Consider the following 18,084-nt stretch of genomic DNA (forward strand, 5'->3'; position numbering starts at 1 on the left):
CTTCCCTTTACACGCCTGGCCAATAAAATCTTTGGAGAATCCTCTTCTGTGTTTTCTCCGCCCCTAGGTGTCCTCCAAGCACATGATTATGGGCCGTATCAAGTACCACACGGCGGTATGGCTTTGGTACAAGAAGCTGCTCCACAATTTCCCCATTACTTTTTTCAACCCGATACAACAGGTCATTATTCATAGCAAAATGTGGGAATTGGTGGTCAGCATCAGGTTCCTGAGGCACATTGTTAACAACTGTCGCATTATCATGAACATTAGCAAGAGTGGGATCTCCCAACTGTGCAGTACCAAAATTATCCGGTGAGTCCTCTAATTCAGGTATGCTAGGCTCAGGGGCTGGGGAAGAGGCCTCATCCTCCTCTCCAGCTAGGACCTGTAATGGAAAGGTGTCGCCCTCCTCATGCACTTTGGGCGTAGGCAGGGTTTCCACCTTCGGCTGTGTGGTTGTACCTTTTCCCCACAAATCCTAGAACAAAGGGAAATCACGTCTCAAAATCACATTATGCATAAGGTTTTTTACAACACCAACTTCATAATAAACAGATCCTAATATAGTCTCTATTGTGACCTTGGACATGGGGTAGTCCTTGACATCTCCATGGATGCAACAAACACTCATACGTTTGTCCAGGATGGAGTCCCCAGCTATCAAGCTGGCATGCACCAGAGTGACCAGGCTACCAGAGTCCAACAACGCCTGGACAGAATAGCCATTCATCACAACTTGACAGATCTGAGGCCCAGTCTCTAGACCCGATGCCGCAGCACAGACAGGTCTGGCAAATAATGATCGACGCCTACCAGCATCACAGTCAATTGGCTCAGAGGTGAATGGGCACTGGGCAGCAATATTTCACCCGCTCATGGCATCTCCAACACTGTACCAACCCTGGTTTCTCCAGCAGAGAGTCCCTTCTTGGGTTGGTGGACTGCCCAGAAAACCCATTACGAGCTCTTTTCCCTCCGCTCTCAAATAACGGAACAGTCTTACCAGGAGGTGCCCTCTGCCGGGTGTTCTTGGGGGAGGGTCACGCTGTAGAGTCATCACGGAGTTCCGCCTCAGTCACCAGGTACCTCTCCAGAAGGTTGACGAGCTGGTTGGCATCTTTAGGGTCTCCATGTCCAACCCAGCGCTGCAACGCAGGAGGAAGAGCTCTGGTGAACTGGTCTAGGACCACCTTCTCCACCATCTTTGCAGGGGTACAGGTGTTTGGTTCCAGCCACTTTTTCACCAGGTGAATCAGGTCGTACATCTGGGATCTGGCAGGCTTGTCCATCTGGTAGCTCCAGGTATGTAGCTGGCGGGCACATACAGCAGTGGTTACTGAGCAAGAATTTCCGTCTTTAACTTATCATAGTCCTGGACATCTTGCTGGCTGAGGTCATAATAGGCATTCTGGGGTTCACCGGTCAAATAGAGTGCAATATCGTCTGCCCAGTCAGCAGCTGGCAGTTCCTCCCATTCGGCCACTCTCTCAAACACAGTCAGGAAGGCCTCCATGTCATCATCTGGGGTCATCTTTTGCAAAGCTCTTTGCATAGCCCGCTTCTCATCTCTGTGCTCCAAAGGTCTTTGCGGGCTAGTGACACCAGTTTCTTTAAGGAGCACAATTTACTCAACAGCAAATGATTCATTTGTTGTTGCTGCACATTGGACTGTACAAGATGCTTCAGTATCTCCTCCATAGTCTGGGTCTGTATAGCGGCAGCAGCCTTCAACCAGGACAAAAATAAATAAATTTCGCCAGCAAGGAGTGGACGTGTCATTGCCGCTGGCAACCTCTGTATGCCCGCATCCTCCACCAATTGTCAGGGTCTGGGGTTGCTAGGTGGGGTGGCATAGACACAAAAGTCCAGAAACTTTAGTCCAAAAACAAAGGTAGAGTTTATTTTCACTCAAAAAGGTAGTGCAGCAACAAAAGGAAACAATACAAAAATAAATCCCTGCCCGACTAGGCTCTAACTAAACATAAGAATAGGTGACCTCACCTAGGATAACAGAAATCAAAAGCCAGTAGAATCATTCAGGACACAGCTCCAAAAATATGACCACTCTGTCAGGTCTCCAGCCAAACTCTGCCAAAGTGTTGCTGCTGGAGCAACTTCTTAAGCCTCCTTGACAAGGAGACTCTCTGCAGCTGAGTTACTGCCGGAACATACCCAAAGTGTGGACTGGACTGGAGGGGGGTGGAATGACAGGTCCCACTACCAAACCTACCTGTCATTCCTAAAAATTCAACCCAATACTGAGCATTTACCAAAATGCTCAGCAGACGAAAGATGTCTGCTGAGAACAAACATTCCTGGAGTTTTCTCATCTCACCCACCTGAGTAGTCTGGGTGCGATGTACACCCCTCCATTCCCTGACCAGCCATCGGCTTACACCATCCAATGTAGTGAGAGGCACAGACCGGAGGCATTGCTGTAGCGTCTAGCCTGATATATGAGCCTGGCCGCTGTATTCAGAATAGATTGTAGAGGAGAGAGTTTAGTGAGGGGAAAACGGATTAGTAAGGAGTTACAGTAGTCAAGGGGAGAATGAATCAGAGAGACAATAAGTGTCTTTAGTGTATCTCTGGTGAGGAAGGGGCGTGTTCTGGAGATATTTTTGAGGTGAAGGTGACATGAGCATGCAAATGATTGGATATGGAGGTGAAGGAAAGGTCTGAGTCAAACATAACCCCGAGGCAGTGGGCATGCTGCCTAGGAGTTATAGTAAGGCCTGAGACTGCAATGGATATATCAGGGACAGATCTATTAGATGGTAGAAACAGAAGTAGTTCAGTCTTAGAGAGATTTAGGTTCAGATAGAGCGAGGACATGATATTAGAGACAGCAGAGAGACAGTCGCTGGTGTTCTGTATGAGTGCAGGGGTGATGTCACGGGAAGATGTGTATAATTGGGTGTCATCAGCATAAAGATGGTACCTGAAGCCAAATCTGGCGATGGTTTGTCCAATGGGGGCTGTGTAGAGAGAGAAGAGCAGGAGGCCTAGGACCGAGCCCTGAGGAACCCCAACAGCAAGGGAAAGAGGGGAAGAAGCAGAGCCCGCAAATGATACACTGAAAGTGCGGTCTGAGAGATAAGAGGAGAACCAGGAGAGCGCAGTGTCCCATATGCCGACTGAACGGAGCATAGTGAGGAGGAGATGATGGTCAACAGTGTCAAAAGCTGCAGAGAGGTCCAGAAGAATAAGAAGAAGTCACCATTGGATTTAGCTGTTAGGAGATCATTGGAGAATTTTGTGAGAGACGTTTCAATAGAGTGCAGAGCGCGGAAACCAGATTATAAGGGGTCAAGAAGAGAGTTAGCAGAGAGATAACGGATTAAACGAGAATAGACCAGGCGTTCCAAGAGTTTAGAGATAAATCAATAAATAACAGTACTCCCCACCAAAGACAGAGGAACATTGAAAACAAATTCTGATACAAATATGGGCTGTGCTAAAAGAGGGAAGACATTTTGACACTATCAAACCTGGCTCTGCTACTCATGTGAACATTTGAGTTTTTCTTTTACAGCTTTACTAATGTCCTTATTCCTCAGACTGTATATAATGGGGTTGACCAGTGGAGTAAACACAGTATATAGCAGGGAGAGGGACTTAGTGATGTTCAATGATTGTCCTTTCGTTGGGACAGCATAAACACTGAAGATTGTCCAGTAGAATATGGAGACCACAATGAGGTGGGAGCTACAGGTGGAGAAGGCTTTCTGTCTACTCATATTAGAGGACATCCTCAAGATGGAGACTATAATATTCCCATAACATACGAGGATTATTACGGTTGGAGTGATAAGTGCCAGAATACTCATTACATAGTTTTGTAGTTGTACAATGAAGATATCAGAACAGGCAATTTCTAGTAATGGAATAAGGTCACAGAAAAAATGATCAATGATATTTGGTCCACAAAATGTTAACATTGATGGTGTGTAGGTGTCCATGAACGCAGCGAAAAAGCCAAGAGACCAGCAGGTGGTGGCCAATTTCACACTTTGTGTTCTTGTCATTATCAAGGAGTAACGGAGAGGATTACAGATGGCCACATATCTATCATAGGACATCACTGTGAGGAGGAAACACTCAGTTGCTTCTGCGGCACAAAAGAAGTAATACTGAGTCAGGCAGGAAACAAAAGTAACAGTGGTCCCATTATTCAGGAGGATGTGGAGGAGGTTGGGGACAATATCTGTGGTCACCAAGATGTCACACATGGAGAGTTGTGAGATGAAGAAGTACATTGGAGTGTGGAGGTTCTTGCTGGAGGACACCAGGGTGATGATTAGGAGATTCCCACATATTGTGACACCAAAAATAAATAGGAGAAAACAGAACAGAACATATGATAAACTCTGGTTTCCCCCAAATCCAAGGAGGAAAAACTCAGTGACCACAGTCAGATTGTTCTCCTACAGGACAAAATGTAACAGTAAATGGAGTTATAGCAGAGAGGATTTCTAGCTCCAACAGTGTTTATGATACTGAGGACCTACCATCAGTGACACCACAAGCTTATCCGATCACCTCCTGGCACTGCCTCTGTGGACGGGGCCGGATACAGCTCTGCTCCTGCTCAGCTCTATAGTGGGGGGACAGAATTACACTGCTAATATTACATCAGACATTAAGCAAGTAAAAAAATAAAAAATAAAAATGAATTTACAGAGAAATTTTAAAAATTCCAAGCAAGAACAAGAGGGATCCTTTAGCATTTTTATGTCCTTGCCATCCTTACTACATCATTGTACTTACATTATCCCCACTCATACTTCTACATAAATCACTTTATCAGAATATTCCAGAAGACTCGATCACAGGATCACACACAAATGTACAGATAGTTTAGTAGATGCGATGTGATACAGAGTAACAGAGTGGACGGACATTACATATACCTGTAATATGGATGATAATAAACCTAGCTGTATATATACACAATATACAGTCACAGTGGAGACAAGGGGCCGCGTCATTGTCTCCTGAGTGTCTGGTGATCAGGTCCATTGAGGAACTATAGAAATAGAAATGTTGACAATTATTGGTTTGTCCCTCCGGATAATGAACAATAACCTGTAATGTAAGAATAATATTGTAATAAATCATAACACAGGATTATATGGGGGTCTATTTTTTGGATTTGTATCTGGATCTATTACACTACTGTACATTGTTGGTCTCACACATCAAGAGTTCATTGGATCCAACCTGACTACTGAATATGGTTATTGGGTGACTCTGAATGGCCCAGTATACCAATTTCTGCCATCACATGATCCAATAAGGCTAAGAGATTGAAGGGTCTACTGTTTTAAGGTCTTCATCCCAAATTACTGATTAAGTTTCCTCTTCATGGTTGGGGCTAGAGATTTGTTGATTTGAATATTTGTGTAGTTTGATGTTCTGGTTTGTTTTGGCACAAATCGTATATTCTATTATTATACTCAGAGGTCTCTTCAGACCCCAGAATATAATATGTGGAGGCCCAGGGAAGGTGAGTAAAAATAACAACATTTAACTCATTTTGCCTCAGCTCTCCTGGTCATCCTCACAATGTCTGGTGGTCTACTGATTTCCTCTTCAGACCTCTTGCTGATACACACATGCCCCAGGGTTACCACTGAGGCCGGTTTCTCTTTGATCCCACAATAGCAGGCCTCCATGGTGACCCCGAGGCACATGAAATCTACCAGAGGCTTGAAGAGGCTTCGAAAGACCCAAGCAAGCACAGAAGTAACCGACTGAATCAAGTCCATGATCATCAGGCTGAACCAAGTCTAGAAGAAATATGGAAAATCTCAGAAACAGTAGACCAAGATAAGCTCTCAGGAATTAGCAGTAGGACAGGTCACTATGGCAGATAGAAGCAGGAGGCCATGCCTAGCTCAGAGACGGTGGACCAAGGTATGAGGCAGATAACAGGCATGGCGGCACAAGGCTCAGCTAATCCAAGGAGCTGCAGGTTGAGCTAAGCCCAGAAATAGTAGCAAATATCAACTGCAGTACGCCCGAGCAAGATCAAAGGATTAAGCAGTGGTCTGGTTAAGGTTGAATGTCATGCCTAGCTCAATGGTAGTAGACCAAGTTAAAAGACAGAAGACAGAAGGCCAGGGTTCAAGAGATGTGGAAAAATATATAAGTAGTATGAGAAGTCAAGTTTAGGACCAGCAGGCTGAGTCAAGCCCAGGAACAGTAGTCTGAGCCATACCCATATGTTGGTGATTTCAGAGGGATTAGGCATAACTAAGCACAGAGGATACAAGGAATGATGAGGTAAGAGAGGGAGTTGAGATAGACAATGTCAAACTAAGAGGCTTCAGACCATGCCTATCTCAGGCTCAATAGGCTAAGAGGGGAAGATCTGGGCAAAGTCAAATTAAGAGTCTTCAGACAATGCCTAGCCCAGAGACAGTAACCTAACTCCAGTAGGCCAGCTAAGATTAGTAGAAGTGGGCCAAAACAAGCTTTGAGGAATTAGCAGTAGGAATTCATAGCATCAACCCCTTAAAGACACTGCCTAAAAGTACCTTAAGGACCAGGCATTGTTTTTCAGAATTGACCTGTGTCGCTTTATATGGCAATAACTTTGAGACACTTTAACCCACACAAGGGATATTGAGATTGTTTTTTCGTGACACATTACACTTCATGTTAGTAGTAAACATCGAGCAGTATTTGTGTTTATTTATTAAAAAAAAATAGTAAATTTGATTGAAATTGATGGAAAAATGTGCAGTTTTCAAACTCTGAAATACTTTGCTTTGGGCTCATCCTTTAATGTATTTTGGACATTATAAAGCTTTCAAGTGTAACAGCGATTTTCCAGATTCACCTGAAAATTTCCCAATCCCATTTGTTAGGGACCACTTCAGTTCTGAGAGAGATTTTAAAGGCCTATATGATAAAACTCCCCATAAATCACCCCATTTTCAAGTCATCTTTTGGGAACTTTTTTTTTTTTAACCCTTTAAGCATTACAAGGCAATTAAAACAATATGAGAGAAATTTAGACATTTCATTTTTTTATACTAATACATCCATTTAGCCCTAAAATTAGCACCTTCATAAATCTCATGACTTGGCTGCCTTATTTTCTTTTATCCTCCCTAAACTGCTGTACCTATCATGCACGCTCCCCATCTGGCTCCTGAGACCTTTCATTGATGCAGTGAGATGCCTTTTCTCCTCATTCCTGTGGCATCAACTACACTCACTACTCCTCACCTACTACAATGCCCATCAACTAGAACGCTAGTTCCTACTCACTCAGGTCCCTGCAGATTCCCTAGCTACGCAATTAGAAACCTCCCTCCTTACTCTGCTTGACAAGCTTGCACTCTGCTGCAGAATACACCCCCTCTCCCCAAATCCTAAATCCTAGCCTTCTCCTACGTGGTGTATTGACCACATAACACACCGTAAAGAAACTGCATTCCCTTTCTGCTGCATGACCTATGCTTCCACTAGCTCTGTTGCCTTACCTAATCGACTCCACTCGATATGCTCAACCTACCCTCTGGATCAGATTGCACCATCGCACCCTTTCTTCCTCTTTTGTCAGAGACATACAACAGACTCCATCCTGGCTGCTCTAAAAAAATGGGCCTAGTGTTGAAGGAATTTTTGCCAACCGGGGATTTCACATCCACTTGTGAAACATATTTTGCGAAACACTGCCCTGACCGTACTCTTTCCTGGTTAGAGTCACTCTCAGCGAATCACTGGAAATTAAAAAGTGTTGGCTCCAAATGATACCAGTTTCCCATCTCCCTGACCGTTGAGGACTCAGCTAGGTTTTTGCAGCAATGGGATGACATTGGGACAATCCTTTTCTCCTTAGGAAAGGAATAAACTGTTAACGAGCGCCTGTGTTTCTTCCCACTGCGTCTGAATGCAGGAAAACTTATACAAGCTAGTAATGCACTGGCATAAAACTCCAGCTTGGCTACATGACATGTATCCCTCAGTTCCAGATATCCATTGGCATTACAAGAAGGGAGTAGGTAGCCACCTACAAATGTGGTGGTGCTGCCCACCGATAGCTTCATTCTGGAGCAAGGTTTTGGACACCATCACTAGGATCTGCTCCAAGACCATTTCCTCAACACCGGTTCATATCTTACCGGGCTCTTAATCCCCGCCCTGTGGAAATCTTCCACCGCCCCCAATCCTTCTCTCTATGGGTTAATAACGACATCTGTAGGATGGAAGAATTGGCACACTGGACCACCATGTCCGGACCTACATTTCCCAAGACTTGGACCCCATTGTTATTGATGAAACAGACACTCTGAACAATAGCCATGAAAATTCACCCTCACTCCCCACTTGACTACTTATACTGAAACAACTACCGTTGGCTCATATTTTTTTCTAATCTGTACCTGTATTTTCATCTACACTTCTGAACCCCCCACCCATCCCCACCGAACTCACCTCCTCATCCTGCCCGCTTGGTTATTTCCAGCCATACACCCCCCAACCCCCAAACCCTCCGCCACTATCCCTCTCTCTGCCCATCCCGATTCTCTCCGCTTTCTCTCCCCTTCCTCTTTATTAAGAAAATTTGAGTATTGTATTTCACATTTCAGTGTAAGTGTAACATCTCTGCCTGTTCAGGCCTCTGCGCCACCCTCTGCTCGCATGCTGCGGTGCAGGAGGCGTGTGCAGTTTGATAATCTGCTTAAAGTTTTTAGTTGCACTGTGTGAACACGGCTCTAGTTCTTAATTGGATTTGCACCACACCCGTCTTCTGCCCTTGTTCCCTCTGTCCATTCAGTGGTTTGATTTTGTCTTGCCTGTGATTGACAGCTTTCCTTCCTATCAGGTTCAGGGCAGGTTCTTCCTCCCCTATTTAGTCTTGGCTCACATTCACTCTGGTGCCGGTTATTGCCTCTTGCTTGCTGGTATCTCTTGCTGTTAATTTACTTGTACTCTAATCCTTGACCTCTGGCTTCCCTACTGACAATTCTTTTGGACTCTGATTTGGCACTGCATCGCTCTCCTGTTACCAAACCCTGGCTAGCTGACCTCCCTTTGTTGTTGTTCGTCTTGTCTGCGTTTTGTGTTTCACGTATTCAGGGAGGGACTGTCTTCGTGGTTGTCGCCTATTACCTAGAATAGGGTCTGGCAATAGGAAGGGAAAGCGGGGGGCTTCAGCTTAGGGCTCACTGTCTCTTGTGCCCCATCCCAGGGTTTAAACAGTTACTGGGAATTGCTGTCCTAGCAATTCCCTTACATAATAACCGGCCTGAAAAAACCTACATCCATTGCTTTCTCTCCTGATAAGCATGGATCCTATTCAGTGCCTTGCAGCCAAGTTGGAGGGATTGACAGGCCTGGTAGCTGAGCTAGCTAAACAGGTTCAGACCCTAACTGAGGCTGCTGCACCATCCCCAGCTGTTTCGGCACCTTATAAGGTCAAGATGTTACTCCCGGATCGTTTCTCAGGGGACCGTGAAAAATTTGAGACTTTTAGGGAGTCCTGTCGCTTGTATTTTCGGATTAATACACATGTGACTCAGGCCCAAATGGTGGGAGTGGTTATATCTCTGCTACAGGGGGATCCACAAGCTTGGGCCCTTAAACTCCCCCCTGACGTTGATGAGTGGTCTGATGTGGAAAACATTTTTAAGTCCCTGGGCTCTATCTATGCTGAGCCAGACCACATTGCGCTTGCGGAACCTCAACTTCTCACCATGCGGCAGGGAAAACGCTCTGCAGAGGAGTATTGCGCAGAGTTCCGTAAGTGCAGTGTAACTGCAGGTTGGTGTGAGTCAGCGCTAAAAGCTCACTTTAAAAAAGGTTTGTGTGACCATGTGAAGGAGCTCTGGGTTGGTCACCCAGATCCCCCTACCCTTGAGCAGGCCATGACTTTGACGGTCCGTATTGACCGTAAAATCCGGGAAAATTTGAAAGAGAGAGTAGGGCCTGTTGCCTCCAAGTTTTCTGTCTCTTCCTCTCTCTCTCCTGAAAAACTCACCTTTCCTCCCATCACTTCTGGTGAAGAACCCATGCAACTGGGAGCTGTGGACGCCAGAACACGACTAGAGCATCGTCTCAGAAATAACCTGTGTCTGTACTGTGATTCCTCTGGTCATGTCATCCGAGACTGCTCTATCAGACCCTTGTCACCTGCGCAAAAACTTCAGTGCCTGAGTGGTAATCAGAAGAACCACTCAGGCAACCAGGTATTTGGTGGAAATAACAATAAGATGTTGTTATCTGTGTCTTTGTCCTCTGGGGACAGATCTGTTTCTGGCAAGGCCCTAGTTGACTCTGGGTCTGCAGCAAATTTTATTAAATATTCAGTTGTTGAATCTTTGGGCATTGTTTTTGCCACTTGATACACCTATGTCTGTTACTGGAGCGGATTCTACTCCACTGGCCAGGGGTAAAGTCAGTTTTAAAACCCCCTTGATCTCTTTGCAAGTGGGTTCTACACATTCAGAGGTCATAAGCCTTTTTGTTATGGAGAATCTCTCTGCTGATGTTTTTTTGGGGTTCCCCTGGCTGAAGCTCCATAACCCTATTTTGGATTGGGGTAAAAAGGAGTTGGTAAAATGGGGAGATCAGTGCTCATCCCACTGTATTGCTTTACATTCTGTAGATTGTGTCACTGAGGAGAAGGTCTCAGCTACTAAAAGTTGGGAACGCCCCTCCGGTATTAAAACCTGGTGGTATCAGAAACGCCGGATGAATAAAAAATGTTTGCCTGGTTCTCAAGCGTCTGTGGTTCAAGCAGAACCAAAATACAAGGCAGGAAAAACTCAGAATCCCTCTAGAACTGGTTTGTCTGGTGAGGGTCCGGTGGCCCCTCATAAAAGGGGGGGGGTACTGTAACATCTCTGGCTGTTCAGGCCTCTGCGCCGCCCTCTGCTCGCGTGCTGCGGTGCAGGAGGCGTATGCAGTTTGATAATCTGCTTAAAGTTTTTAGTTGCACTGTGTGAACATGGCTCTAGTTCTTAATTGGATTTGCACCACACCCGTCTTCTGCCCTTGTTCCCTCTGTCCATTTAGTGGTTTGATTTTGTCTTGCCTATGATTGACAGCTTTCCTTCCTATCAGGTTCAGGGCAGGTTCTTCCTCCCCTATTTAGTCTTTGCTCACATTCACACTGGTGCCGGTTATTGCCTCTTGCTTCTGGTATCTCTTGCTGTTATATTACTTGTACTCTAATCCTTGACCTCTGGCTTTCCCTACTGACAATTCTTTTGGACTCTGATTTGGCACTGCATCGCTCTCCTGTTACCGAACCCTGGCTAGCTGACCTCCCTTTGTTGTTGTTCGTCTTGTCTGCACTTTGTGTTTCACGTATTCAGGGAGGGACTGTCTTCGTGGTTGTCGCCTATTACCTAGAATAGGGTCTGGCAATAGGAAGGGCAAGCGGGGGGCTTCAGCTTAGGGCTCACTGTCTCTTGTGCCCATCCCAGGGTTTAAACAGTTACTGGGAATTGCTGTCCTAGCAATTCCCTTACAGTAAGATTTTGCATACATGTATGAATGTTTACTGCATCTTTTCTATGTGGTGTTCAAACTTTTTTTGGAAATAAATAAAGTGTTTTATAGCTATGGAAACAAGTTCAATTGGTGATTTATTTGGTAACTCTATTTGATGGGATAGTATAAAGCATCTCAGACATAAATGAAGATCAGAAATCCAAATGGGAAAAAGAGAACCACCATGTTTGTTCCAAGAGCCTAGACTTCACACTACTGTGAGAATCAGCACATGGCAGTGGTGTGTTATAAGGTTGTAGTTCTAGTAGATTTGAAAAAACAAGTTGTTTTTTTCCCATTTGATACCAATGCTTGGAGTTATGAAGGTTAAGCCATTGTCTCATTTGATTTGGTATAGAAGTATGCTAATATGACTCTATACGGGGTAGGCCTAGACCCCCTTTAGGAATAAGGCGGGATAGAAGGTGTCTTGATATCAAGGCCTTGTGACATTGTAGTTTATAAAGACACACAGAATTTTGTCTAAATATAATTAAGATAGAGGAATTAAGAAGTTTAAGAATATATAAATATAAAATTTATGGAGAAGAATTTTAACAGCTGCAATTTGTCCATTCTACGATGACTTAAGAAGATCTGAGGTCTCCGTTCCCGAGGTCGTCAAATAGGGCAAATAGGTCATATCATCTAGTTGGGGAAACAGTTTGGCTCATCTAATCCCCAACTAGGAAGACCCTGATATGTCCAAGGAAAGGGAAAGCCTTCTTGAATCCTCTGAACTAATTCTGTATCAGGTCCCATGTTCAAAATCCTTGACCTCCCCGAAAAGTTTTATTTTATAGTTTTATTTTGGGACAAATCAACCATCACGTCTAAATACATTAAATGTTGGGCTTTTGTTTTTTTTTAAATCCAAGGTCCCCCCATTATGCCGTAGTTTTAGAGACGAGCCCAAAACATCCAGGGTGGAAAAGGTATAACCACAGCACCCTATGTAAATACAGCCAAGAGGTCCGGAAATGTAATGTCTTGTTCCCTCATGACGGATGAATCTCAAATAACTAATCTGTCTCACACATGCAGAAATTGAGGTCTCTCTTTATTTCCAAGAATTTTACTGGGCCAAAGACTTGTCTCTTTTTACAAAACAACTCAACTTCTTTACAACAACCCACCATCTCTCAGACATTGGAGCGCCGGCAGAAATACATCGCTAACCACCCACACGCGCAAGCCTTAAACGCCAACATCGCTAAATTGCTGGCCCAGGAGATGTTGGCGTTCCGGCTTGTTGAAACTCCGGCCTTCCTGGACCTGATGGCAACTGCGGCACCTCGCTATGCTGTCCCTAGCCGTCACAACTTCTCCCGGTGTGGCATCCCCGCCTTGCACCAGCACGTGTCACTCAACATCAGGTGGGCCCTTAGTTCCGCGCTTTGCTGCAAGGTCCACTTGACCACCGACACATGGACAAGCGCCTATGGTCAGGGATGCTGCTTATCTTTAAGGACAGGCAGGGTGAATGTGGTGGAGTCTGGTCCCTGGGTGCAAACTGAGTTACCCTATCTCCTCTCTCTCTCTCCTCTCCAGGCCAAAATTCATGGCAGGAGTAGACTGAAACCCTAATACGCTGCAACCTCCACCCCAGCAAACGCTAAAACACTGTCGTGGGGAGACATCAGCAGGCCGTGCTGAAGCTCATCAACTTGGGGGACAGACAGCACAGTGCCTCCAAGGTCAGGGATGCCATCCTGGCTGAGATGGCTTTTTTTTTTTCCCTGCTACACCTGGGGCCTGGCATATTTGCGCCTACCTCCACCCCAGCTACTAGTGGCAAAAGCTAAAACACTGGCGTGGGGAGACATCAGCAGGCCGCGATGAAGCTCATCAGCTTGGGGGGACAGACAGCACACTGCCTCCGAGGTCAGAGATGCCATCATGGCTGAGATGGCAATGTTTTTTTCCCTGCTACACCTGGGGCCTGGCATTTTTGCGCCTGTGATAATGGCTGGAACCTGGTAGCGGCTCTGGAGCTTGCCAGCCTCCAACACGTTCCATGTTTGGCCCACGTCTAACTTAGTGGTGCAACATTTTTTGAAAACATACCCAAATGTACCGAAGCTATTGGTGAAAATGAGGCGCTTGTGCGCCCACTTTTGCAAGTGTACAGGAGCCGCTGCTAGCCTCAAAACACTCCAGCAAGGCCTACATCTGCCTGATGTCCACACACGCTGAAACGCTACATACCATATCTTGATCAGAGTGTGTGAGCTGCACAGACCTTTGATGGAGTTCCATCTACAAAACCCAAGGGTTCCTCAAAGTCAGCTCCCAAAGTTTCTGCACCATGAGTTTCCAGGGGTGGCAGAGTTATGGCTAGAGGCAGAGGCATGGATAGGGGTGATGTCTAGGGGCAAAAGCAGCGTGGATGTGGAGGCAAGCTAAGCAGAAAAAACTGGGGATACAAGCAGAGGCATGGACTGGGGTGATGTCTAGGGACAAAATCAGTGTAGATGTGGAGGCAAGCTAAGCAGGGAAAAAGGTGGCTAGAGGCAAAGGGATGTCCAGAGGCAGAAGACAGCTGCATGACAGAAGCTAGACCTGAGCCAGCAAGGCCCAAGATGCCCTATTTTCTAGCTTCCTTAGAAAAATTTCCCCCATCGAGGCCACGTTCCTCGCCGGGGGAGATAATTTCTAAATGTATAGGTCGAGGACAAACTGACTGTGGTTTACACACTTTGCAATGCGACTTACCATCTCCCAGGCCTTTCATTCCAGGCTAAAGTACAGCGCAACCCACCCACATGCCCAAGGCTTCAACGGCCTCATCTCAAAAATTCTGGCCCAGGAGATGTTGGGGTCCCAGCTTGTGGACACTCTGCCCTTTTTGGGCCTGCTGGCTACTGCGCCACCGCACTGTGCCATCCACACCAGCACTTTTCCCCAGACATGAGGCGGTCCCTAAGTTCAGCGCTTCTCCCAAAAGTTCCACGTGACCAGCTACGAATGGACAAGTGCATGCGGACAGGGATGCTACCTTTCATTCTTGGCACAGTGGTTGAATGTACTTGAGGAATGGACCGGGTCGCAAAATGTGGTGGACTGACTTGTCTCCCCACACAACATTCCTGGGAGGAGGGCTGAAACACCACCCTCCTCCTCCGCCGTTAAGTGGACCCCAGCTACGAGCTGGAAACGCTGCAACACTGGTGTGGGGAGACGTTAGCAGGCCGTGCTGAAGCTCATCAGCTTGGGGGACGGACAGCACACTGCCTCTGAGGTCAGGGATGCCATCCTGGATAAGATGGCAATTTGTTCATCCCCGCTGCCCCTGGGGCCAGGCTTTTTTTGTCTTGTTGGAGGGCTCTGGAGCTTGCCAGCCTCCAACACGTTCCATGCCTGGCCCACGTGTTCAATGTAGTGGTGCAACGATTTTTAAAAACATACCACAAATTAGCAGAGATAAGGGTGAAAGTGCGGCACTTGGACACCCACTTTCCCAAGTCTACAGTACCTGGAGCTAGCCACAATACACTCCAGCAAGGCCTACATCTGCCTGAAGCACCTACTGTTGTGCGAGGTCACCAGATACCGTATGTTGAGCAGGGTGTGTGAGCAGCAGAGACCTTTGATGGAGTTCCATCTACAAAACCCAAGGGTTCCTCAAAGTCAGCTCCCTCAGTTTCTGCACCATGAGTTTCCAGGGGTGGCAGAGTTATGGCTAGAGGCAGAGGCATGGATAGGGGTAATGTGTAGGGGCAAAAGCAGTGTGGATGTGGAGGCAAGCTAAGCAGCAAAAACTGGGGGTACAAGCTAAGGCATGGACTGGGGTGATGTCTAGGGGCAAAAGCAGTGTGGATGTGGAGGCAAGCTAAGCAGAAAAAACTGGGGATACAAGCTGAAGCATGGACTGGGGTGATGTCTAGGGGCAAAAGCAGTGTGGATGTGGAGGGAAGCTAAGCAGCAAAAACTGGGGATACAAGCTGAGGCATGGGCTGGGGTGATGTCTAGGGACAAAATCAGTGTGGATGTGGAGGCAGGCTAAGCAGGGAAAAAAGGTGGCTAGAAGCAAAGGGATGTCCAGAGGCAGCAAGGGCAAAGATGCAAAACTCTCCCCTGTTTCAAGAATTTTCCCTAGGTATGGGACACGTTAATGGCACCCCCTGGGCAAACTACCGTAGTGGACTGACTTGTCTCCCCACACAACATTCCTGGGAGGAGGGCTGGAACACCACCCTCCTCCTCCTCCTCCTCCTCCTCCGCCGTTAACTGGACCCCAGCTACGAGCTGGAAACGCTGCAACACTGGTGTGGGGAGACGTCAGCAGGCCGTGCTGAAGCTCATCAGCTTGGGGGACAGACAGTACACTGCCTACAAAGTGAGTCATGCCATCCTCGATGCGATGGCAATGTGGTTTTTGCCACTGCACCTGGGCCCAGGCATGTTGTCATGTGTGGTAATGGCCGTAACCTGGGATCGGCTCTGTAGCTTGGCAGCCTGCAACATATTCCATGCCTGGGCCACGTTTTTAACTCATTGCTGCTAATCTTTTCAAAAAAGTACCCCAATGTTCCTGAGCTACTGGTGAAAGTGCAGCGCTTGTGCGGTTTGTTTTGAAAGTCTATAGTTGCCGCCGCTAGCCTCTATGCACTCCTACAACGCCGGTATCTGCCCGAACAACAGCTGTTGTGCGACGTCTCCACACTGCTGGAACTAAACATATCATCTCTTGAGCAGAGTGTGTGAGCAGCACAGACCTTTGATGGAGTTCCAACTACAAAACCCTAGGATTCGTCAAAGTCAGCTCCCTCAGTTGCTCAACCATGAGTGGCCATGGGTGGCAGACTTATGTGAAATCCTATCCCATCCATTGCAGTGGACACGAAACATTAGCATGCGCTCATCACAACTCCAGATATGGCAGCTGCGTTCAGCAGGGTGCAGGGTACAACACAGACCAGGCCCGAGCACCAGGAACAGGTGTTAGAAATACTGCAGCATCCGCCATTTCCTTCCAATTTTGTGGTTGTGGACCTGCCACTGACGTTTCTGGACCTCAGTGAGGATGATGAGACACAGTTGCCATCAAGGGAAAGCTGTGGTCATGTGCGGTTTGCAGTAAGGGGACAGTGCGCAATTGGAAGAGGAGTTGATGGATGACGAGGCCACCGACCCCACATGGACAGGGGTGATGTCTAGGGGCTAAAACAGTGTAGATGTGGAGGGAAGCTAATTCAACAAAAAACCTGGGTAGAAGCAAAGGCATAAACTGGGGTGATGTTTAGGGGCAAAAGCAGTGTAGATGTGGAGGGAAGCTAATTCAACAAAAAAACAGGGTAGAAGCAGATGCATAAACTGGGGTGATGTTTAGGGGCAGAAGCAGTGTAGATGTACAGGGAAGCTAATTCAACAAAAAAACAGGGTAGAAGCAGATGCATAAACTGGGGTGATGTTTAGGGGCGAAAGCAGTGCATATGTGGAGGGAAGCTAAGCAGCAAAAACAGTGGGTAGAAGCAAAGGCATGCAAAACTCTACCCTGTTGGAAGACTTATTCCTAGGTCTGGAACACGTTAATGGCCCCCCTGGACAAATTACTGCCACTCAGGGGCCTAGTGTCACCAGGAGGGACAAGTATAGGCACATGTTGTGGGAATACCTGGCCGACACCAGCTCTGTCCTCTCCAATCCCTCTGTGCTCTACAGCCTACACTTATTTTCTCATCTTTTTTTCTGCACTGCACATCTCTTGCCTGCTTCCTTTGTGATCTCAGAAGAGGTGTTCTGCGTTCTGAGAAACACATCTGATTCCCCCAAGCCTTTAATGGCCTCATCGATAAACTGCTGGCCCTGGAGATGTTGGTGTTTATGCTTCTGGATACCCAGGCCTTCCGTCAGCAGATGGCAGCTGGGGCACCTCCCTATGCTGGGCCTAGCCGTTACTACTTCTCTTGGTGTGCTGTCCCTGCCTTGCACCTGCATGTGTCCCATAACATCAGTCGGGCCCAGAGCTCTGGAATGGAGTGGCATCTGATGTCCCTGTCCCACACGAGGCTAGAGGGTGCACTTCAGTGCATCCCATTGCTTCACCACAGATGGTGTGAAGGGGAGTGGAAAATGGAGGAAATTGAGAGTGACCCTTACAGTTGGGGCCAGCAAAGGCATGCCAAGTAACACACTGGCACACATGGCTGACTTCATGTTGGGTTGCTTTTCAAGAGTTTAACGCATACTTCACATCATGGAGAGCAAATAATACTGGATTTTTACAAGCCTCGAACCACGGTCTAGGTCTAATGTCTGTTCCTTTCTTATATTAGTGGAGAGGAAAAAAAATTACTTAAGTGATGCGTTTAGCGTACATAGACTGACTATTAATGTGTATCCCACTTAGTGTTGTTTGGGTTACACACCGTCACAACCTGGCTAAAGCTTCTATAGCTGTTAATAAAGTCAACATAACTTTACAGTATCCAAAAAGACAGCTGGTACCGACAGAGAGCAAGACAAATGTCAACAAAAGCTGTGAGCTCTGAACACCCACAGTGACTTTGGCGTCATCATCATTATAAGGGAGCGGGTGGTAATAAATAACTTGGCAGTGCCTAA

The 18,084-nt window shown here is 46.7% G+C and overlaps 1 long non-coding RNA gene across 2 annotated transcripts in view; it reads left to right on the forward strand.

Moving 5' to 3' along the window:
- LOC142202337 (uncharacterized) overlaps nt 1–16,703 on the forward strand; it is a 652,408-nt gene extending 635,705 nt beyond the window's left edge. For both annotated transcript variants that reach the window (XR_012716073.1, XR_012716074.1), the window contains exons 2-3: nt 13,950–14,040; nt 16,665–16,703. This is a non-coding gene — a long non-coding RNA (uncharacterized LOC142202337). The remainder of the gene's footprint in view (nt 1–13,949; nt 14,041–16,664) is intronic.
- The last annotated feature ends 1,381 nt before the right edge of the window (nt 16,704–18,084 follow it).

This window comes from Leptodactylus fuscus, chromosome 5 (genome assembly GCF_031893055.1).
Source record: "Leptodactylus fuscus isolate aLepFus1 chromosome 5, aLepFus1.hap2, whole genome shotgun sequence".
NCBI classification, from domain to species: domain Eukaryota; kingdom Metazoa; phylum Chordata; class Amphibia; order Anura; family Leptodactylidae; genus Leptodactylus; species Leptodactylus fuscus.